Consider the following 25,355-nt stretch of genomic DNA (forward strand, 5'->3'; position numbering starts at 1 on the left):
AAGGTGCAACAGTGACACTTCCATCTTGGCAGTAACTAACAGCTGTCTAAATGTACTTCAACACAACTCAGCAAAAGGGAAATCATGCACTGGAAACCTACCTGGCCTTGCAGAACAAGTAAAGTCATGGATATTAGAGGAGGTCCTTCTACCACCTCCTTAATAAGCCAGCATAATTTCTTATCATATTTTAAATAGTTTTCCTTATGCCTAAAGATAAGTGTAACTCTCACCCCTCATCAAAGAAATGTTTATTTGCAACACACAGAGAACATCACAGAAAAACACAACTGGTCAAAATGCAGAAAAGAATTGGCTAGGGAGTGTCTAGCTCCAATAGGTACAACTTCTGTATTTAAGCACGGGAATATCGTGGAAGAGAGGGCAGAAATATTGTGAGAGCAAGAGGACCAGAGAATGTGATTATGCTCCCCATATACAGCAGAGCAGTGATGCCCAGGATACCTCGATAACATGGCTACCTAAAGAAGATGTGATTAAATACAAGACCATGCTAATATAAAAGATGGCAATATTACAGGGTCCCACTCCTAACCATACAACCACAAGCAACTAAGGAATGCTGGGAGCAGAAGAAATAGTATTCTCCAAGGAAGAGACACCCAACAGGTTTTCCAAAACCAGTTGATCAGCCCTAAAATCATATACATGCAAATAACACTAACCAGACTGAATAAGTTGTGTCTATATACTTATACATGTAACCATAGTAACTGAAGAAAAAGAGGCCAAGGATGTTAGAAGGAACAATGGAGTGCACAGAAAGAGGTTGGAGGGAGAAAAGAGATGGGGAAAAATGATGTACTTATATTTTAGTTTCAAGAAATATATATTATGTCTATTGGAAGAAATGGCTCTATTACTTCATTTGAAAATCAATATTCTAGGGAAAACATTCATTGGCATCTATAAAAAAAGTAGGTAATTACATTTTTACCTGTATAAGTACTTTTTTAATTTTTATGTACATTAAATGAATATTTTTATTTGGAGGAGTTTCAGATATTTGAAAAATAATGTGTAATTAATGTTAGAAAAGGGAGTAGAGGTTTTTTTTGTTTTTTGTTTTTTTTTTTTTTTCAACTCAAACAGAACAGTTCCCAGAATTCAAGTGCTTAATAATCTTCCAAATGAGAACACAGGCTGACATCTCCCAGCTTGGGAGCAAGTTTGTCAGTGTCTGAATCTGCAGTGAGCATGAGCTGCTTGTCAATGAGCCAGTGAGGGGTCATGAGGACTGACTCCAGGCTCTGTCTGCTCTGAGGACTCCACTGTGACAAAGCTTTTGTCATCCTCTCAGCTGGAGCTGTTTTGACACTGTTAGCTGCTGTAGAGATTTCTCTCCAGATATTTTCCCATTGATTTTCAAAACAAGGCCTTCTAAAACATGAACCTCCAACCAGATATGCTTTGTCATGAATTTGGTGATAAAGAACTCAGTTTAGAGGAGGGATGGCTTGCAGAACCAGGAAGCACCTGCCAAGCCACACCAAGCATTAACAGGCAGTCTGCTCAAAGCACTCAGCAGTGAACTGACCCCCACCCTCACAGCAATGAGCTCAGTTGTTTCTGGGATGCATGAGGTGGAGGTGATGTTAAAAAAAAGAGTAAGAAATTGTATTGGGGTACTGTCTTAGTTAGGATTTTACTGCTGTGAACAGACACCATGATCAAGGCTCTCTTATAAGGACAACATTTAATTGGGACTGGCTTACAGGTTCAGAGGTTCAGTCCATTATTACCAAGGTGAGAATATGGCAGCACCCAGGCAGGCATGGTGCAGGACGAGCTGAGAGTTCTACATCTTCATCTGAAGGCTGCTAGCAGAATAGTGGCTTCCAGGCAACTAGGATGAGGGTCTTAAAGATTACACCCATGGTGCCACACCTACGCCAAAAAGACTATACCTACTTAAACATGGCCACATCTTCTAATAGTGCCAGTCCCTGGGCCAAGCACATACAAACCATCACAGGTACTTTGGAATCACAGGAAAGATATCACAAAATGGGATTTGGTAGATTGGCTTGCACAGTAGGAGATGGGTAGTCCAACAAGAAACGTGTGCACATGGAGTCTGGTAAATGCCCAGTCTGTGAAGAGGGACTCCTCAGCAGTCCCTACCTAGTACTAAAGGCCTGCAAGATTCCTGGAGAGCCTCTGGTTTTCAGGCCATGTTGGAAGGCTGATGACTGCAAAGGATTGTAGCAGCAGCAGCAGCAGTAGCAAGAAAGAGATCGATGCTCCAGTAAGGATGAAGGTAGAGAGCCATCAGTGAGGCTCTTCTTTCATGCAGTCTGTACCTGGGACACACAGAGAAGGTGCTGCCCGCTCTGGGGAAGGGTCTTCCAGTCCCCTCCTGTCAATCTTTCCATGATTAACTCACTGACCCACCCAAAGACATTAGTTCATTAAGAGCCAATGAACTGTGCAACCAAGATTAACCATAGCAGGAATGAAATCAATAAATATGTGTCAATAAAATTAGCAAAAGATAAGGCTTATTCTGGGGACCTATGGTTCACCCAGACTTTAGGATATATATATATTATACTGTATACTTTGGAGGTGACAAATGAATGTGGACTAAAGCCTCAGAATAAGCATAGATTTGATAAATTTATGCCCATGTTTTACCAATGATACAGGCACTCACTTCATACCTCTAGTTTTATGTAACTAGGGTTCTGGTTGGTTCTGGAAACGCCCTACTCCCTGTGTGTGTTTCCTCAGGCTAGATTGCAGCATGTGTTAGTTTCAAGATTTCTGAAGAAAACTGTTTCTTACCCTCAAGAGGGAGGAGCTATTAGCTTCCAGCAAGTAGAGACAAGACTCCAACAGAGTCATGTGGTCACAGATGTCCCCAGCTCCCAGTTAAGAAATACTGCCTTCACCATTGTATAGGAAAGTTGCCACAAAGAAAGACTTCTAATGATAGTCCTTGTATGGATTCATTGATATGCCAATGTCAAATAAAGACTTGAATAGAAAATGACTAAACATGAAACCACTTGGCAGCTGCTAACACTTATGCTTACCATAAACATTTTCCTGCTCTTTCTCATGAAAACCCTTCTAGAGTTGAAGAGTTTACTACTTATGCTCTTAGAAACGATTGATTACTGGATACTATCTAGATATCTATGCAAGGCAATGTTTTAAAGAATTGTGAATTTATATTTTTAAATTTTTATTTGTGTATGGGTGTTTGGCCTTCATGTACCCCTGTGTATCACATGCATGGCTGGTGTCTGTGGAGGCCAGAAGAGGGCTTTGGATCCTCTAAAACTAGCATTACAGATAATTATGAGCTACCATGTGGGTGCTGGCAGTTGAACTTGAGTCCTCTGGAAGAGCAACAAGTGCTCTTAGCCTCTGAGCAATTTCTCTAGCTCCCAAGTATTGTAAATTTAATGGGAAAAAAGTAGTGTCTGTACTAGTCAGTGTACAATCTTACTTAAAAAAACACAAGCATAAAAGTTAACAACGACAACTTGATGATTTCTAGACTCACCAAAGAGGCAGGCCTCTATGCATGTCTGTAGTGAGGTTTCTAGATTCAATTGCGATAAAACACCCTAAATGTATGTTGCACAGTTCCTTGGCCTACAATCCTAGCCTGGATAAAAAGAGAAAAGAAAGGAAAAAAGGAAGGAGGAAAGAAGGGAAGAAGGAAAGAAGGAAAAGAATGAAGGAAGAAAGAAAGGAAGGAGAAAAAGAGGAGAGGGAGAGGGAAAGGGAAAGGGGGAGGGAGAGGGAGGAAGAGAAGGAGAAAGAGAGGGACAGAGGGACAGGGAGAAAGAGAGGGACAGGGACAGCGGGAGAATGAAAGCTGAGGACTAGGATCCATCTTTTACTTGAGCATGATTTGTACAGAGTGCAATATTGTTCAAAAGTTAATGGACCAATAGCACATGCCTAAATATCAGGAACAAGATATAGTCATTCTTTGACCTTTGTATTACAAGATATGTGCTTCATAGTAGCATCTTCAACTGAACACATTTAGTTGAAAATGTTTGTAATGCATACGAACTTCCAAACAACATCATCACTTAGCTACACAGCACAGCACAGAATAATGGTCATTCATAGTAATGATGTGAGGCTGACTCGATCTTATGCCTGACAGGCATTTCCCAGTGTCCTAAGAAAATATGTAACCACCTTTCACTATTTCAGGAGATCAAAATTCAAAATCCAAATTACCATTTTTTTACTTAATAGATATGCCTTTCACACCATTATAAAGTGGAAACTCGTTAAGTCAAATCATTGTGTATTAGGAACAATTTGTAATGAATATTTTCAATTATTTTGCTTCTGGAGTTTTCCAGCTATCTCTGGAGATTTAGGTATTACAGACATAATACCCTCTATTAGCTAGCTATCTGTAGAATGTAAATTAACAAAACTCTTCAAAGTTATACCTTTTACATAATAATGCAAGTGACAAAGTAAAGCATAAAACAGCAGACTTCAGTGTTGGAAACATTTTGAAAACTTCTGCCATATCCTTCAATGGCAAATGCCCACAGGGTTGCATAACAATAGGGAATGTACTCCCTGCTATCTGACATCTGAGCTTAAATTTGTCAAAATGGTCAATTCTGTGTTATTTATAACTGCCAGGAAAATCCAACCACCAAACTAAAAATGTTTAAGCTGAATCTCTTTGGCTAAATTATATGAATTTATTAACATTTGTCTCTTTCTCAAAATCGAAGTAGCTGCCTCTTCCTGTCCCTTCTCTAACTTTATGGACTATATCTATTCATACTCATGTGCCATGGGATGGAAGTCGCTTCTGCCCCTGCCTAACTTAATGTTTTAACGGCAGCTGTTACTTCACAGTAACTCATTGGGAGTGGACTCACACAACATTGTAGTTCCCCTGTGATCTCATGGTGTAGAACTTTACTGTTGCTACATTTTAATGACTACATGTTGGCTAAGTCATACCATAAAAGTGAAGGTTAGTACTGTTTCTGGCACTCTCAACATTTGTTATACACCGAACATGGTGAAAAGATGCCCTTCAACTGTTACATTTCCATGTGAATTATCCCCAGTGGCCTTGAGTTTTGAATAGCTAGTGATGCAATTTTGGACAATTGTTGAAACTTTATGGGGCATGGCCTAGCTGGAGGAAATGTATCCCTGGAGGTGAGCCTTTCTTTGAATATTAGGCCAGATCTCCAGCTGGCTCCCTTTCTTACTCTGCTTCCTGTCTTCAACAATTTTGGCTACTACTACATGTCTACATTGCCATGGTGATATGCCCAAGCAGCGGGTCAAACAAGTACAGAATGAAATATCTGAAACTGTGAGACAAAACAAGCAATTCTCTTCTTTTAGTTGTTTTCCCCTGCTATTTGTCACTTTGATAATCAATAACTAAAATAACTATGTATCAAAATACTAACTTTACTAAGGTATTTTACTTTTTCCCTCTGTTGGGTACAGAAGACTTGGTCTGAAAAGTATTCACTTGTAGCTAGAAAAATCTGTCTGGTCATGTCATAGCACCAATTCTTTGATTCAGGTAGACTTCTAGAAAAAGAAAGAGAGACAGAGGCTGGAGGAAGAAGGCCCAATTTGCTTCAAGAGACATATCAAAGTATGAATATAAAACTCACAAGGAGTTAACCTTAGCATTTGACTATAGTTCACCCTGAGCTAACCTTGGATATAATTTATACTGCCTAGAATTATGAATTATGTTTTATATTTATGTTTTATGTTTGGAGCTGCATTCTTCCTCTTGATCTTCTTCTTCTCCTTCTCCTCCTCCTCCTCCTTCTTCTTCTTCTCCTTCCTCCTCATCCTCCTCCTCTTCCTCCTTTTCCTTCTCTTCCATCTCTTCTTGTTTTAAATATTAACAGTTTGAAGATGGGAAATTTACCAGAACTGTAGATGACTGAGCAGAGAAGCTTGAAGACATGTATCAACAAGACTACCTGGATTATTCATTCTTCCACATGGACAGTCATTTTCCAGAACTCTACTCCATCCAGGCTGTAAATTCCAAGAAGGTGATGTCGTTGTTTTAGTGCCCCACCCTCATTGCCAGGAGACATATGGCTGAAAAAAGTAGTTTTCCAGCAGTTTTCTAACTATGTATCCTCCCCTTTAGTGATCTGTTCAACATGAAGTTGTCCCTAATGGGAGTAGGGTCTACACATTATACCTATCTGCACGCTGTATAGCTAATCACCATCTTTACGTCACATCCATTTGTCAAATCCCAGGATATTTTACTGTGCTTAGAATATCCCACAGCTGAAAGTGAAGTTTTGCTTGGGTTGGACAGTTTTCTGGAGGATCTGGAAAAGAATCATGGACAGAGGTCCTGTTACTTTACTGCCTGTCAGCCCATAACCACACTCACATCTTCATACATGCCCACTCTGTCATCAAAGAAAGAGAACAGAAAAATCCTTCTCTGGCTTCACTTACAGCTAATATCCTCTTCTACTTTCAACCAAGGAAACCCAAGATTTTCAAGAGTTCATAATTAGAATAGACGATCTACTTAATGATGATGGTGATTCCAGGAGTGAAGGCCTTGGGGACCATCTTAATACTCACTCAACCACAACTATTAAAGTCCACAGAGTCTCATCACCTGAGAAAGCATGCATGGTCCTACTTTGGAGCTACATAATCATATGGATAGATGTAGCTCAAAACTTTTTTTTTGTTTTGTTTTGTTTTTGTTTTTCGAGACAAAGTTTCTCTGTGTAGCCCTGGCTGTCCTGGAACTCACTCTGTAGACCAGGCTGGCCTTGAACTCAGAAATACGCCTGCTTCTGCCTCCCAAGTGCTGGGATTAAAGGCGTGCGCCACCACCGCTCAGCTACTCAAAACTTTAATTACATTAAACATAATTTTTAGGCCTTCCCATTTATTTGCATAATCATATTTACAATAATACTGTCTATCACTGGTTTTATCAACTCTGTAAATTCTATGAGATATTAGTCTCGTTTTTTCTTCCATTATGAGTCCCTATAAAGGACTCCAGCTTAGTTTAGACTGAACAGTCAAGATCAAACCATGGTGGACTTGCTTCCTTCCTGCCCAAGTATATATACCAACCTCGTTTTCTTCCTTGTATTGCTTTATTTTTATTTTTTAAATTTGGATAGAAAATACTCATCTAGTTTAAATAGCCAGGCAAACTGGCTATGATATTCTGTATATGACAAGAACATAGGCATTTTAGTGAGTTCTTGCTAGCAAGTTGAGGTATGTAACAGTGAATGACAGGATTTCCCTCTGTGGAGGGTAGATCTCTTCTTGAAAGGATCAGTGTGCAGCTTAGAGCTTTCATTGAAATAACTAGAAAAGTGGGCTTCAATAGTTCCCATCCCCCCAGGAACAAATCTCACATGTGGTAGAATGGCTACCTAGGGATGTGTAACCTCAGCCTGAGCACTCTGGGGCCCAAGTGGCTGAAGGTGTATCCAGATGTAGGGTAGGACCAGAGAACAACTTGGCTGGGAAGGAAACTGTGAAGTCTCCTGTCAATCTCCAGCCTTGTGTTTAACTAAAGAACTGTGTTCATTTAAGAGGCAGAGCAAATCAAAGAAAATATGGCAAGGTCATACCCTCACCAAGTCTATAATAAGCACAGTGGTTTACTCTATTGAACACTTCTCCCATGTTTTAAGCAAAATGTATAAGGTCTAAACAAAATCCATTTTATAAGAAGATTAATCAATGCACTCTCAAATAGCTACATCACACAGTGAATTTTATTTTCCATTCACATTTCTTAGATTTACAATGAATACTTACAGGACTCTCTTTGGGCTCACAACATGCCTGTAATATAGGATGCTATAGTGGAGGACTTTCTTGGTATTTTGCAGTGTCCTTCCAAAGGTGGTATCATTGACAATTGTTTTCATTTTAAAATACAAGAACACTGAGACTAGGAAGTAGCTTGGGTTTGCCCTGCACTGGTTGTGAGCGGATGAGAGAATAACGTGTATTAACCCATAGATAGGTGCTGTGTATTCACATCAGCTTTGACCATGGGGTGTAGTTTTCTTCTTTTGTTCTGTTTTACTTCTTAGGTATGGGTTCATTTCTAATGAATACCAACTTTGATTGGGTACAATTTAAAGAAAAATGATAAAACTACCCAATCAAGCACATCAAAGAACCATCACACAAGTTACCCATATGAAAAGGTATACTGTCAGATACTGTTCCAAGTGCTTGTCCTCAAATGTTCATGGGAAGTATATATGTTATAATAAGGACCAGGGTAATATTGAGTGTGTGTTCAGAGGCTTCACTCTGCCTTATAGACATTGATTCAGCAGTTCTTTACCAATAAAATATTTTAAATATAGTATAATAAAAATATTTTTAAATATAACAAAATATTTTATTAGTTTTTCTTCCATAGTCAATATTTGTAGAGTTCATTTAGGTGCTGATTCTTCATCAAAACAGTATTTTTATAAAGAAAACCTCTTACTTTGTCTGAGAAAATGGTCCTCTAGTTTCCAAAATGAGTTTATTAACTGTCTAAATTTGAACTTCTCATAAAGCTAATTTTTTAATTGTTTCTGACAAGTGCGTGAAAGGGCTTTAATGCAAGAAAGGAAGAAAGTCAACTGTTTTAGGTCAAACAGTAAGTAGTAGAAGAGATGAATTGTTCTTACTAAATATTTAATAACCATTATATTAATAATGGCCTAAGACTCTTCTAGTTATTTCCAATTGTATAACCCTGAGCTTGGTGTTTATGTAGGACCATGATAGAGGTGATATTACCTAATGAACAGAAAACTCCCATTGAGATATATTCTACTAGTCATCATAAGACATTTTAAAAGTATTTAGAGATTTGTTGTACGAAATGACATCTCTGTGGTGGCAAAAACTAGTCTTTAGAATTGTGATGATAAATCACTAAATTTTGAGACATCAATGCCCCTATTCATGACATGGTTCTAATATGTGAAAATATATTTTTATTCTGTAATATGTATTTTTTTGTCTCAGTTACAATCATTTTCTTTCTTTTCCATTCCCCAAACTCTATATTTCCTGGGATGATCTACATGATCTACACACACACACACACACACACACACACACACACCATTCACTTTCTAAATAATCTGAACAATGTGTTGAACAAGGAGGTAAGTTCAAACAAATGAAAGCTGTGAAATCATGTAAACAAAAATAAAAAGAATACAGCAATAATATCTATAACTTGTCATTTAGAAATTTTACAGATTCAAGTATCAAACCACAATACTTGTAGCCTTAAACCAGCTACTTATTTACTCTTGATCCAGTCTCCCAGGATCGAATTGAACTGTAGGGAAGAGTCTACCCACTTCAATTTTTGGAAAGGGCAAATCCAGGAGAGTGATTTTTTTTCCAGTACTCACTCAAAACATTTGAAAAATGTGAACACATATTACTTGTGGACTTGCTCAGAACATTTTTCTCCTAGTAACTCTCTGTAGGAGATGATCCTTGAGAAGCTCCTCTGGGCATGTACAGCATCACAGACCTGACAATACATGCAATGAAAAATGGCTAGCTGCCCCTGCCATGGAAATCAATCTGTTCCTTGAAACTTTGAAGTTTAAAGGGTTCTTTGCCATTCTCATGGGTTCTCCACGCATGGCCTGCTCTCACAACAGTTTTTAGGTCACTGTATAGCATCTTACTTCATTTCTTCCTGTAGGGATGCACGTCCTGAACTTGACTTATAGTCTAAATAGTCACCAAAAAATGGCATGTTGCAAAGAGTAAATTGACTGACTCTAGAGCTAAGGCTCCACCGCAGAGATTTACAGTAGGAATCATGAAGAGAAATAGGTTGTCAAGATAGGCTGATGGGATCCTTGAATTCACGCTTGCTTCATTTCAACCCACCCATGAAACGGGGCCATTACAAGCCTGTCTGACATTCTTGTCTTTTTAAGTAGCTGTGGTCTAAGAGGAATGTTCTTATTCATATTTGGAATCATTGTAGAAGCACTACAACTTGTTGTTCTTCTGATGCAATGCAGGAGTTCACTAAAGTCACCTGAAGAGAGACAACTAAAGAAGTAAGCAGCCTCAAAAGGTAAGTATAACCACCCGTTCTGCCCCATGTTTGGGGTCCGCTCTATACCAGCCTGAGCTGCTGCTCCGGTCCACGGGTCAGGGTCTGGCAAGAGAGAGAGAGTGGGGATGGAAGGGCAAGAGACGTGAAAAATGGAGATAAGACAGAGTCTGATCAAGTCTTTTATTAGAAGGAAATCCTGGGTATTTATACCCTTTACCACGTGCCTTGCCCTCGTGGACAAACACAGCTGAAGGCACTACATCATGTGCCTAACAGCGTGGAGACCACATGCACCTTGCAGCCGGGGGGCACTAAACAGCAAAATAAGATATGTGAGAAAAACAAGATGTTTATCAGAGTGTGTTCAGCTGTTGTGGGCTGTTGAAAACAAGTCTCTTGCCAGGGTATATGGCTCTAGACAGCTGCAAAGATGATAGCCGCTTTCTGCTAGGAGTCGGCTCCCAACAGGTAAGTGTCTTGCCAAAAGGAGTAAGAGAAAGAATCAGTGAGAACCTGAAGGAAATCTACTCCCCCAAAGATTTGTACCCTTAACTACCTACCCAATTTGGACAATCAGTCATCTCCATGACTCAGTTTTGTTATTCACATATGAGAAACAAAATGGTATCTAACATCTTTCTTAATTCAAAGGCTTTAAGAACTATAGTCACACATATATCAATAAAGAGTAACAAATACTTATCACTCTGATTTCAATCAATTCCATATAATACATGTTGCATGCGTGTTTTTCAGTGTTTAATTTTGAGCAACACTGAGCAAGAATTTCATTATGATAAAAAAAAACATGCCTTTATAGAGTAGCCAGTGTATTGCACTTTACTCAACACTGTATGTGTTTTATAGCTCCAGTCCCCAGGAAGATCCCTAGTCCAGGAAAACCAGTCAACTAGTGATTCTGTTCTATCAGCATACTAACCCTGCCACTTCCTGCCTTGTCTCTTTTCCTGTAGCGATTGCTTCCTTCAAACAGGAGTTCTGCTTCCTCCAGCTACTAATTCAATCTCAGCCAACATCAGTCAGTTTTACATAAGGAACTGTAAATTCTGTCATTTAAAGAACTCAGAGGAGCCTGGCCAGCTGATTGCCTACCTAGAATCTATTCTTGTGCTAGGTCTGAAATTCAGCTCTAACCTCCTGACTTCTTTGCTATAACATTGCTAACCCGCTGTAGGCTTCCTCTGCTCTCCTTACAGGAGCTCAGCCTGTCCTTTGCACTCTTCAATGAATGTCAGAGTTTTCTGTTAACCAATTAAACTTCTCATCTATTGTAAACTCTTCTGTTCCCCTGACTTTTGTGCAATCTGCTAAATCAGGCTATATTTTCACTAAGCCACTGGAAAGCCTATATAAAACAGAAAGGTCCTTTACACTTTGGACCTTGCAGCTCTACTGAGTTACCTTTGTCTCTATCACTGGTTCTTTTCAATCTTGGATTTTCCACTAGCTGGAATTGCTAGCGGTTTCGGTGTGAGAGATGATGGTAGAACCCAGATAATAATCAGACTCTTGCACTCTGGAACAGAACCCTGTCATCCCAAGCATGACATTTATCATCTTTGCTTTCCTTATCTTTGGTTCATTGCTAAAGCTTGCAGTATAGCAGGTAGATTAGCAGCTTTATTGCTAAAACATGTGGTAGATGCTCACAGACAGGCTCTTATGCATACTCAGGTCAACTGGCCCTCAGGGTCATGGGAGCACCTCTACAAAAGTGGCTAAGTCAGCCAGAGGGTGAGAAAGTTAATCTCCGAGTCTCTTTAAGTGCTTAACAGTCAACTAGAAGCTCATCAATCTTTAATGTACATAGATTATATTGTTATTTAATATGGAAAAGTTATTCTAGAAAGAAACCAGAAGTTTAAGCTTCATATGACTTCTTCAGAAGACTGTAGCAATAATAACTAAAACTGAATAAAAATAGCTATTATTAACACTAATAATAGCATTACCATCATTGCTACAGTACCAACAGTAGAGCGTATCACAATAATCAGAAGCTGGCTGTCAATAGATAAATCAAGACTTTGTTTTAATCCAGAGCTTGAAGTGTTTGCCCAGTTGATGAAATACTTGTTTGTTATGCACAAATCTTAGTCCTTGTCATCAGACAAGCCATGCTAACTACCTAACATACCTATAGTCTCAGCACTTGAGAGGTGGATACAGAAGGAACTAATAGTCATTTAAGATTATTTTCAGATGAGAGCACGTTTGAAGCCATTTTAGGCTACAGGAGACCTTGCCAAAAAGGAGGAGGGGGAAGAAAGAGGAAACAGAGGAGGAAGAAGCAAGGAAGTGTATCATAAATCTAACTCATGTTTGCCACCAGAACTTATCCATCCTCAGTAAGAGGCCCAGGCAACAATGAGTGGCCTTATGTGCAGCTAAGAGCTTCGTTTCCCTGAGAAGGTTAAGATGGTTGCTATGGTGCTCCCGAAGGTAAAGTTAATGTCCTCATCCTAAGCCAAGGCATGGACCTCATAGAAGATTGATGTACAGCTATAAGGAAGAATATGACAGCAAGTGTTGTTCATTGACTCTTCTCAGTACCCTCTTCAGGGAGCGGGAGGCAAGTGTGTAGATAAAAGGAGAAATATTCAATTAACAAGAGCAAGGAGTCCTATACTTGCTACCTCCTAGAAAGAAAATGTCACATACATTGGGACATCAGGGTTTAAAGCAGAGGGCAGAAACAGAAGCAGTGGCGATGTGAGTGGCCATGGGGCAGGAGGCCAAGAGCAGCTGAAGCAAAAAACTGCTGAAGAGGCAGAGTTGGCAGACACCCTAGAACAGGGCAGCAGAGCGGAAGGGAGAGACAAAAGGAGCCATCCATATCAGGGCACCAGCTAGCTGAGAAAAGGCAAAACTGAGCTCTGTGTGCATGAGACAAGGTCAGACTGGGATACAATGGAGAGGTACAAAGCTGGCACAACAATGACAGGTAGGAGCCATAGAAATGGGAAGAGGTTGGTTGCTTGCTGCTGTAAACTCATTCTTCCACCTTACTGAGGCACGCAGTCCTTAGTTATTGTTCTAGAGTATCTCTTTTGCCACTTTAACCAGGAAGGTCATGGACATGCAAGCATCTCAGATGAAGTATTTAAATAGTGAAAATGAAGTATTTAAATAGTAAACTCAAATACTCCCAAGACTCATCCGATCAACATCAATAGAGGAAGGGGAAGATCACAGCAACTTGCCCCTACTGAAAATGTACACTATGTCTGAGGCTGAGGGAATTTGATGAAACTCAGGGCAACTACTCCTAACTCACCACTTCTGCCTAAGCTCTCCTGTGTGTGACAGTGAACCAGGGCAGGAAACAGATTAGCAAAAGACATATGCTTTTCTATGAACCCTACAAATGATTCCATCACCATTCATATTACTACCACTCAACACTCAGGAGCACACACACACACACACACACACACACACACAGAAAGAGACACACACAGGCATACTCAGACTCAAACACCCCACCATACAGTGTAAACATACACCACATACCATATACCACACACATACCTCACTACACCATAAATACCACAAACACATACACATAATACACACTGCTACACATACACTATACACACACACACACACACACAGAAAGAGGGGGGCAAGAACTCTGAGCAAAGTTGAAACTCTAGAGTTTAAAGTTCAAACAAGATATATAAATTTAAAAACTTGAAACATTACCTAAATATTTAGAGAGTTGATTTTCTTATCAAGGACAGTAATGTACCCTTCTAAGGTTTATCATAAGCAACAAATAAGTAAATTAAATGGGAAAAGCGTAATTGCTACAAATGTACATCAGAAGTACCTAAGGAAATATGATCAACATTTAATGTCTATAGTATTACTATTTGCCTTTATAATGCTTTGTTTGTGCATATATACGTATATATATATATATGTATATGTGTATATATATATATACATATATATATTGATTATACATTTTAATAGTGTTCTATGTGATACTTCAACACTATGCAGTGTATACTCGGAATGTGGTGTGAATATATGCATATTATTGACATGTTTATAATTGACTGCTATTCAACCATAAAGAATGAAATTTGTCACTTTCATGAAAGTTGGTGAAAGACATCACATTAAATGATACAAACCAGACTCAGAGAGACAAGTACTGCAGGTTTCTATCACATGTGGAATCTTGAACAAGATCAGACCATATCTCTATGTTCTTTTGTAAATATATATGTATCTCCCAGAATAAATACATTTGCCATCCTGGTAAACATGATGAAATACAGAAAACACAAAAGGAATTTAGAACGTCAGCCTAGTCAGAAACACTATTTATTCAAAGTAGTTTTGAGGTAATGTCTGCACCATCAGAGAAGTCCTTGATGGTCCCCAGAGCTCTGAGACACTATAGCCCCTCTCGTTTGTTCATGCTCCTTCCCACAGGGAATGTTTCAAGGAAGGCGGCTTCCATGACACCACAGTGTAAACCAAAAACACTGAGTGTGGAGTGAGTAAGTCATCACTTAGGAAACTGCTGAGGGTCAAATAGTAATTCTCTGGCTGGCAAAATGGCAAGGGGGAAAAATCACACATCATACACACACACACACACACACACACACACACACACACACACACATTTAGTGGATGAAGCAAGTTCCAACAAGCTCCAATACAGACAGACAGACAGACAGACAGACAGACATATATTGCAGGGACAGAGCAAAGCTCCAAGAAGCAGGCTCCAACAACGTTCTTTCCTCCTTAGTCCTTTTATACCATCTAAGAGAAATCTTTATGTATGAAAAAGATTGCCTTATAGCTACAAATTCCATATTCTCTAAAAACAATCACTACAAAATCATATTCTTCAGAAGCAGATGAAAATCATTACACAAAGGGAAATTATGTATACTACTTTTGATCCTTATACCTAACTAAACATTTCCCATCTACCTTTTTCTCCATCAGTTCATCATAACCCCAAGCCTTAATTCTTCTCGTACTGATTAACAAAGTTTAAGCCAGTCTATAATAGCAAGTTCTTCCCTATGCTTAGCTGACAAAAAAATTTGTATTTAATACTAAACAGATCAACATCTATCTTATATCCTACATTTGAAGTCTTGATCAGCTAAACAGGCTAATCATCTGTTCTCTGTTCTTACATACACAATGAAATTACCTACTCTTTGTTCATGACCTTCCTTGTCATGGTGCACACCAAGACCTGTGATCATAGCCCTAGATACAAGACACAGGAACTCAACCTAGAAAGAATGTCTTCATTGGTCATTAATTTTTCCCAAGACTATTTTTCTTGCTACTACAATTTACATGTTTGTAACACGTGAGTGCTCACTTGTATTCCTTTCTCTAACTTATGTAGCTCTTGCTAATCTATGAGGAAGGGACATAGTCCAGTCTCAACTTTATACTTTCTACCAACTACCCTAACTTCCCCAAATTACTTAAATCAAACTAACTTCCTAAAACTACTGCAAATCAGAAATTCCATAAAATCATTAATTCACCTAAACAGCATTTTCTTGAGAACATTCATCTTCATGTTGATTTGCAGGAAACTTGTCCAATAGAGTGGGCTATCATCCAGGAAGAAATCACACCACGGTATAGGCAGTGAGGGTCTACCCATGCCTAATCACACCAAGCCAAATAAATGAGGAATATAGCAGTAACAAACATGAAAAAGCACATGTACCAGTAGCAAGAAACAATTCTGGGATGAAGCCCCTGGGTCTGTGCTGCTCTGGGGCACACCCATCAGAGCATAGCAAAATGGTGGACTGTCTCCAGGAAACTCATTTGCCCACTGCAGCACTTCCTGCAAGGCATCTGCCAGTTTTGTCCTCTTCCCAAATGACCTTTGACCTAACTAGCCATCAAGTAAGACTTGCCCAGAGGATTTAAAGTCATATGCTTGTGTACAGAAAGGTTATTGAAAATACATCTCTGCCCTTATGTTACATAACACTGTGATATGCCTATTATTTTAACAGTTTCCTTCCCTTGAAAACAAATTCTGAAACTTGTTCTGGCTTTGTGTTCTCTTTACGTGTAAGAAAAGGAAGGCGGGTGAGCTGGTGAATTAGGAAGTTGGGACCTGTGAAGGTTCCCTGCTCTGTCTAGCTTCATTGAATTAAAAAATACCAAGGAAATTGATGAGAAACATGGGGATGGGGTAGGGGCTGATGGCTAGAGTATTTACAGAATCACCCAGGAGATGAATCTCAGAGCATACCTCTGGGCAATTATTGTGATTTCATTTATTGGTTTAGAAAGACTTTCCTGAATTATGGGTGAAACCATCCCCTGTTGTAGGATGTTGAACTATATAAAATGAAAAACAAAAAACAACAACAACAAAAAACCAAGCAGACATGCACATCTGTTTCTCTTTGTCCTTATTTGTAGATGCAGCTGCTCTTGTCTTCTGATACCTGGACTTCTGCACCATGATGTACTGTACCTTGAACTGAGAGCCATTGTAACTGTTTGCCCCCCTAAGTTTCTTTCATAAAGACGTTTATCACTATAAGGGGAAAGGATGGTGAGATAGGGTTTCTGTGAGATTATTTCCACAGAGAATTGACTGGTAGAAAATGCTTGCCTTGAATATGGAAGATGCCATCCTATGGTCTTGGATTCCAAAAAGAATAAATAGATAAAAAGGAGAAAGATAGCTGACAGCCAACATTCATCTCTTTATACTTCCTGGTCCATCAGAAAGAGAGCAAACTGCCTTATGCTTTCACCAACAAAGACAACCTGATCATGCTACCATGCTTTCCCCACCGTGATAAGCATATATCTTCAAACCATGAGCCAAAATGAGTCCCCCTTTCCACTAACTTGATTCTTTTGGAATTTTATTACAACAAGAAGTAACTCATTTAGGAATGCTATAAATCTCTGCTGCTTCTAGAATCTTTCTTTCCCACATCTGTATATCCATTTGGTCAGCAAACCTATCTCTTTAGTTTGTTTCCATTCTGGCTTTTCTCTCTTTAACTGACATCAGTCTAATCTCAAATCTAATGCTCAAGGCTTTTACAATACATTTTTTGGAAAACAATCTAATTATTTCCAAACAGATAAACAATGCAAAAGTTTATACAAAGATGATATGATGTACAATTCCATGTTAACGAATTCTGCACTTCTTGTCATTGAGTGATTTACAGTGACAGATGATCTTATAGTCATGGCATAATTAAAACTAAAAAGAAATTCAAATCTACAAATATTTGTAATAAATATATGTTAAATGTAAAAGATAAAAGCAAAATATTCTTACTTATGAATACAAACATTATAAGATTTCCCCCTTACACAATATGAAGTGAATTCTTTAAATACAATATTTACAAATGATGATTAAAGGCAGATTTTTCTTAAGAATGAGCAGTACAATACACCTCAAATTCCAAAGTAACAAAAGCTAATACACATTGCAACATTTGAGCTAAATAATATAACCATTTTAAATGGCTGTTTAAAGAAACTCATTGTTTCTCCACAGTATTGGCTTAAATTTCTTTGATCTTTTCCATCAAACAATGGTAGTAATTGGATATAATTGGCCAGTTTTCCATGAAACAGTGATATTCATGTACCATCATACCCCAAAGGAAGTGATTCAGTCTTTCCAAAGCATAGTTTATACAAATTTCATGGATACAACCGTGGGACTTAATGTTACACTGTTTATGTTATGGTATTAAGATGTTAATATGAGATTTAGAGGATGAAGGAAAGGCCATGGTTTACGTAAGTGTTATGGTTTAGTAGCAGCTGTTAGTGTGTCAAATTGACAAGGGGCGATTGTGCTGTGTAGCTTGTCTTCTGCTACTTTGTCGGTTCTTTTTCTTCTACCATCCTCCTCTCCCTTTTCCATGCTTTCTACCTCCTAAGGCTAAATAGGGGAGGAAAGGGTACAGAGAGAAAGACGGCAATGTTATCATTAAAGTACTCCCTGTTGATTAGGGGCATGGAGTTCCTTGGGTCAAATTTGATCTTCTCCAACAATTAATCTAATTCCTTCTTGTTGCTTCTTCTTTGCACATAACTACTACTCAAAAAAACAGAATCAATAGCAACCAACCAACAGCTACCAACCCACCACCCACCAACAACAACTATAACAAGAACAACAATTTATATACCCTCTGAAAAGTACCTAAAACTTCAAATGTCACACAATCAGAAATTATCTACAGCTGGCAAAAATCACACCCCTGCTAGAGCACAAGGCCAATCATAATCAACTTCTGTGGACAATGGGAAGCAGCCCCATATCCCACACCTAGGCTTATAGTGAAAACACATTCTTATAATATTTCTGTTTTTAAAGAAACCAAAATTCTCACTACAGTGTTGTTTTTTGTTTGTTTGTTTGTTTGTTTTTGTCAACTTGATACAAACTTAGACATGTCTCGCAAAAGCTAATTTTAACTGAAAAATACGCCTCCAATAGATTGGCCTGTAGGTAAGTCTGGAAGGAATTTAATTTTATTGATGATTAATTTTGGGTGGCCTCCATTACTGTAGTGCTGCCAGTGTTTGGCAGTTGGTCCTGAAATTATAAAATTGCAGTCTGAGCAAGCCATTAGGGACATTCGAGTATAAAGCATTTCTCTATGTTTCAGTCCCTGCCTCCAGGTTTCTGCCTTTGAGTTCCTGTCTTGGCTTCCTCTCATGCTAGACTCCAACAGTCAGCTGAAAAAATGACTTTAATTCCCAAATAGTTTTCAGTCATAGTGTTTGATCACAATGGAATGGAGGCTATCCAAAAAGCTGTTGCCTGTACGTGGGCTATGTTCTTATAGCTGGGCTGCCTTGTCTGGCCTCAGTGAGATAGAAAGCACCTAGATTCACAGAGATTTTCAGTGCCAGGGTGGGGGGATACCTAGGGAGACCTCCACCCATTCAGAGAAGAATGGAAGGGGAGATAGGGGAAGGGTTGTGAGAGGGGGGTGACCAGGAGAGAGGCAGTGAATGGCACATGTCACAGTTCTGGAAGACAGAAGTCCAAAGTCAAGGTGGAGGCAGGACCATGCTTTCTCTGAAGGTGGTAAGAAAGATCTCTTGGCTCTGGTCATTGTTTGCCTTACAGAAGCATAAAACTCTTCTCTTTACAAGGCATGCCCCTTGTATTTGTATCTCCATCCAAATGGGCCACAAGTCATAATCGATTGAGGCATATCCTAATGACCTCAGTTTTGACATGAATCTTCAGTAAAGGCCTTATCATCAATATAGATCACAGAAGTACCACAACTTAAAACTCCAGTATATCTTTGGAAGACTTGTAAATTCAACCATATACTATACAGGGTTAGAGATATAGCTCAATCAATTGCTTGTTTATAGCATGAGGAATTAAAGTCATTGCCCAAAACTTACATAGAAAAACTAGACATGGTGACATATGCTTGTAATCCTGGCACTGGGAAGGTGGGGACAGGCAGATCCCAAGGGCTCACTGGCTAATCACTCTTGCCTAATCAATGAGCTCAAAACTAATCAGACACCTTCTCTCAAAAACCAAGAAGTATATCACCTCAAAAAAACAACACCTGAGATTGATCTCTGACTTCTACACACACACACACACACACACACACACACACACACAAATCCATACAATTATATATTTGTCAGTACTCATAGAACAATAGACTTAAACTATGAGCATTGTTTTATATGTAAATTAACTTCATTAAAGTTATGACTAAAGTTAGACATCTGTGAGATGAATAGTATGGGAGAAACAGAGCTTAATATGCTCTCCTTCATGTACTGTAGCGTATTACAAAGATAGTTTCTTTATTCTCTCTAGCTATGTTAAGTCTTGGATGTTAAACTTAGCAAAAGACATCATTTGTCCCATCCATTGTCATACGTGACAAATCTTCTGGAATGATGTTCATATCTTAAACCACTTGAGTTCCCAACAAGAACTGACTCTTTTTTAGAACATAAGACTGTCACTATAGTTAAGGTGACATAAAGCAGTGAGAGTGGAAAGACAGTCAAGGATTGAACAGTATTTTAAGCCGGTCTACTCTGGCCTTATCAGTCAAGCACAATGTCAGAGAGGAAATCTTGGAGTGGGTGGCTGGAAACATCGTAAATCCAGGAACTTACAAAGTGAAGGCATTTTAAAGGCCAGAGAGTGATAGCTTCTTCTTTTTAGGGACTTGAAGAGGTCAGGAGCTTTGCTCAAGGCCACATAAAAATGGGAAGCAGACATCGCATTTCCTGACACCTGACTCATGACCTAGCCATTCTTGATTCTTGTTTCTAGGCAGGTCAGAAAATTCAGAAAGAGAGAAATATTGAATCTGGTCAGCACAAAAAGGGAGGGACAATAATGTCAAATCTTATTTCTTTATAGGAGAAAAAAATGCAAAGGTGGGAAGAATGAGCTATGTTGAAACTGAATAAATTGTACTGGTTATATTTGGAGCTACCTGCACTAATATGGTTTTTCTAGAATTTACTATCATATTCAGTTGTGTGGAAGCTTGGAAAACAGACTTTTTTATCTTAAATGATTCTCAACGTAGATTTTAAACATATTTGTAAAAGTCTATGTATTTAATTAAAATATATTGATTTTGCTTTCAATTATAAAAATAAAATCAGTTTCTTGGCTTTAAACCTAGAAAAGAATTTCATACCTTTCTAATATTAAAGTAAAATGTATCTTACTTGCCACATTTACTAAAATGTTTAACATTAAAGCCAAAGTCTTGGCCTCCTCCTAGAATAACTGTCAAAAGATCTAGTCCTTTGTAATATGACCTTTGTGTATCTAGTATATATACAAAAATACTTGTATTTATTCTTTTAACTTGTAATGAAATAAAGTTGTACAGAGTATTTACTTCAGATCTGATTCATTACCGAAAAATTTTGAGATATAAAATACTAAAAGTGCTTGCATTCTTTCTGTTTACTTATCAGAAATACTTACTTAGACTATAATAACTCCTAGAATAAAGAAACAAACTCCAGGCCAGCTATCATCAGGCTTATAAGTGTGGGAACTCTACCTGCAGGAATGTCCTCAGTTCATTCAATTTTTTTCACATACTGTGGTTGTTGTAATTGCCCTAAACACAACATAGATATTGAATCCACTGACCCCAGGAAGCTTTCCTTTCTTTGCAGAAAAAAAAATCCCCTAAACTTAATTAAACAAATACACACTATGATATGAACTGGGAAAGAGCAATAAAGCAAAGTAGAGGTGATGGTTATAAGGGATGGGGCATAGTTATTCAAATAAGAAGACCTAGAATGTCCTCTCTGAGGAGACATTTGCATAGAGATCTGAATAATGGTAGGACGAGAGCTGTCCATATGTTGGCGGAAACTACTGTAGACAAGGACAAAGCAAAGACGGAGGTACAGGTTGGAATTCAACATTTAGTATTTTTAGTGAACAAGAAAGGAGAGCAGTTTGGCCAGAGCATTGGGGGGGGCGGTGGCAGGAGTGGATGCATAGAGATTATTCTTCACATTTTATAATAAATGGAACAAAAAGTCTCTGGGATATTTTTGAGATAAGAAAGAATATGTGATTGGCATTTCTAAAAGGTCACTTTGCTTTCTGTATGTAAATCAGACTCCAGGAGAACAAGCACAGAAGACAAGCTATAAGACGTTTGGTGGCAATCCAGGTGGTGACGATGAGGTGTTTAGAAGTAGTTGGTCCTGGACCTCAGTGGCCGGGTGAACAGGGGTGTCATTTACTCTACAGTAGAGAATTGGAGAGAAGAAGTCACCCTGGTAATATATTCATAGGTAAGAGTTTGTCAGGATATAGGCCTCCTCTTAAATCATACATTTTAATTTTCATAATGGCCATAATAAAATTCAGCCCAGAATGCACTTTTTATATTATCCAGAAATGTTCTGCAGTGGGGTGGGAGAAATGCTGAGAAATGCAAAGTGAAATTCATTTTCCTTTGAGCCACCAAATATCTTAGGGTTGATGTGCATCACACAAAGGGTGTGACCAACTACTGTGCACACCAGAAATACACAATAAACATGAGTTCCATTCAACTGTTTGCCATCAAATGCAGAAATCAGGTCTTAACATGACACTAAAAGTTTCGTGATGTTACCTACTAAGTGAAGTTCTGTTGAGACATTCCAATAGCCCTGTTCACAGCACAGCAATAAACCAACGAAATTACTATTTCAGAATAGTTAGGAAAATAAATACTCCTTCAAAGGTCACTAAAAGCTAAGAAAATGAAAAAAAAATAGTAACCAGTTTTGAGGTAGACAAATAATGGGAATTCCCCTTATATTTCTACCTTGTTCAGCTTTGTAAGCTGGAACACAGGAGCTCTCTCTAAATGCTGTGTGCTTCCTCTATGAAATTGTTTTAAGACTTTTCTCTCAGGCAACTAACATTTAAAAGATCATTTCCTCTAATTGAATGACTTTGGGCTGTGCATTCCAGGTCAGGCAATCTTTTCCCTTCAGCCAAGGACCCATCTCTAGAAGACTAAAGAGAGCCATTTGCTTTCAGAGCAAGCTTTCTCCATCCTAGCCTCAGAAGCAGAGCTGGCGGTGATGTGTCCCGGGACACCTCCCTACCTCAACTCTCAATGTTGCAACACATCTTGAGGTGACAGGTTTACCAAATTATGACTCATTCTACTTCTAATTCTGAGGTAACCAGGCATTTACTGTGACCCCAGAGCTCTCCACACATGAAAGTCCCTCACTGCTGAACCTCTGCCGTCTGTCCCCTCTGGAGCTTCAGTAGGATATCACTGAAACAGTTACCCGCCTCCCCCCGCCCCCCTCAGCTTCTGCTTCAGCTTGTCAACCTTCTTAGTCCCTCTGAGACTGGGATCTCCCAGAGGACACATTGCTCTCATCCTCTCAGAAGGGAGCTGATTTGTTCCTACAATTCTCGGACCCAGCTAGGAGGTCAGATGGTCACCTCTCACTTCTTGTTCCCACTTACAGGATATTTTTCCTCAATGTTTCCTAAACCCTTAGGTTGTAATCCTTTGTATTTCTCAAAATAATTTAGCATCAAGGTTGCTGTCTTCAAAACCTACTTCTCTTTCCACTCTTAATAATTGAAATATCAATCTAAATGATGTTTGTGGACTCTTAAAATTCTCAGTTTTCACATGTCTCTTCTCATCTATAATCTTTTGAAAAAAAAATAGTGGCTAGAGAAATGGCTCAACAGTTAAAATCACTTAATTTTTTCTTGCAGAGAGCTGAGGTTCAGTTTCTAGCACCAACATGGTGGCTCACGACCATACTGTGGTTCCAGGGTATCAAACCCCTTCTTCTGACCTTTATGACACCAGGCATGCGTGAGGTACATAGACAGATCTGAGGGCAAGACACTCATACACATAAAAACATAATGAACATAATTCTTTAAAGATTCATTTATTTTTATTTCATATGTATAGATAGCCTGTAGTTAATGTATAGGCATCATATGTGTGCCTAGTGCCCCCAGAGGCCAGCAGATGGTGGCAGATCACCTAGGACTGGAGTTATAGGCAGATATGAGCTAGTACATGGTCATCGTAAACCATGTCCTTCCCAAAAACTATTAATTGCTGAGCCATCTCTCCAACTCTTCTTCATTTATAATCTTGATCAATGCTTCCTCAACCATACTCTTCCATGGTGAAAAACCATACCCTGTGGTATCAAATAAATACAAATTCCCCATTTCCCTTTTCTAACTTTCTAGTCTCTGTTACTGCTAATTAATAATCTCTTTCCCTTAACCATGCTCTCTTTACACCATCTCTCACACTTGTGCTATCTTGCTTTTCCTCCTTATTGTAACATAAATATTATTTCAATCATTATACCCCCCCCCGTAAACAGGCCCAATGCATCCCTTGTTCATTTCTGCTTAATTGCACTCCATTAGCAAAACTTGGACTCTCATCGAATTTATCTCCTCATCTGTCTAAACTTATGTGTACAGAAATAAGTATTCCTAGAATAAGATGCACAAACACAATACTTGTTCTCTTTGCAAACATATGGCTTCCAACATCTAACTAGTCCTTATTGCTTGCAAAAAAATATGTTGCAATCATTTTGCCTACTTTTATACTCGTCACTAAATAATATTGTATGTAGTTATCTTTGCATGCTGTGACCAAAATGCCTGAGAACCATCTAAAGGGAGAATAATAATAATACACACTATTTTTTTAAAATTAATCATCACCATAATTATTATTACTATTATTATTATGGCTCATGGTTTCAGAGGTGTCAATTCATAATTGACCCCAAGTATTTAGACAGAACACTGAACACTGTGGTAGAACACTGTGTGATGGAAGAGTTCTTCTCTTCATTTTAGACAGGAAGGAGGCAAAGACAGGTTACTCCCAGTGAGCTATACCAGTGACCTATTTCATCCAGCTGTGCTCTACCTGCTAATCCCTGAAAACTAACTAAACAGTGTCACCCAAATGATGTCTGAGCATTCAAAACTCGATTCTGTGGAGAGCATTTTGAATTAAAGTAAAGCACACTATTTCTTCTTTCCTCAATTCTTCAATTAATTCTCATACAAGAGAGGCCAGACCACAATGATGAGGCATCAGAGTCATAAGAATTCACTATAATGTATCTCCTAAATAAAAAATGCAGAAGGCCAACATCTTACCTACCAGGTCCTATGAGGCAGTCAGTGAGTCCAAATCTGATGAGTTCTGAAGTAAAACAGCCCCCCAAGACTTCACCAGTCAATCAAGGATGCCAGCCTTCATCCTTCCATCTGGGACCAGTCTCTGGTCTCTTCTTTCTCTGACGTCTCCCTCCAATTATTCACTAAACCATATTGGCTATACTTATTCATATTAGAAAAGTTATTCAGTTATTCATATTAGAAAGTTATTCAGTATGCATTAATTGTATAGAATATTGAGTTTTGTTATGGCATTTTCTCTTTTTCTCAATTCAAATTCCATTAATCAAGAAGCAAAACAAAAATAAATAAGAGGAAAAACCAGCTATATATTGACTATATATTAAATTCCTGATGCAAATATTTGCATTGATTTTTCTTCTCTAGATCTATATTTTCTCAAAATTCTCTGTAATGAATGGCTATTTTCTTTCTTCATTAATGAGTTAGTTAATTTTTCATCTCAATCACAGCTTCCCCTCCCTG

The sequence above is a fragment of the Grammomys surdaster genome, unplaced genomic scaffold, assembly GCF_004785775.1.
Source record: "Grammomys surdaster isolate TR1022 unplaced genomic scaffold, NIH_TR_1.0 126153, whole genome shotgun sequence".
NCBI lineage: Eukaryota > Metazoa > Chordata > Mammalia > Rodentia > Muridae > Grammomys > Grammomys surdaster.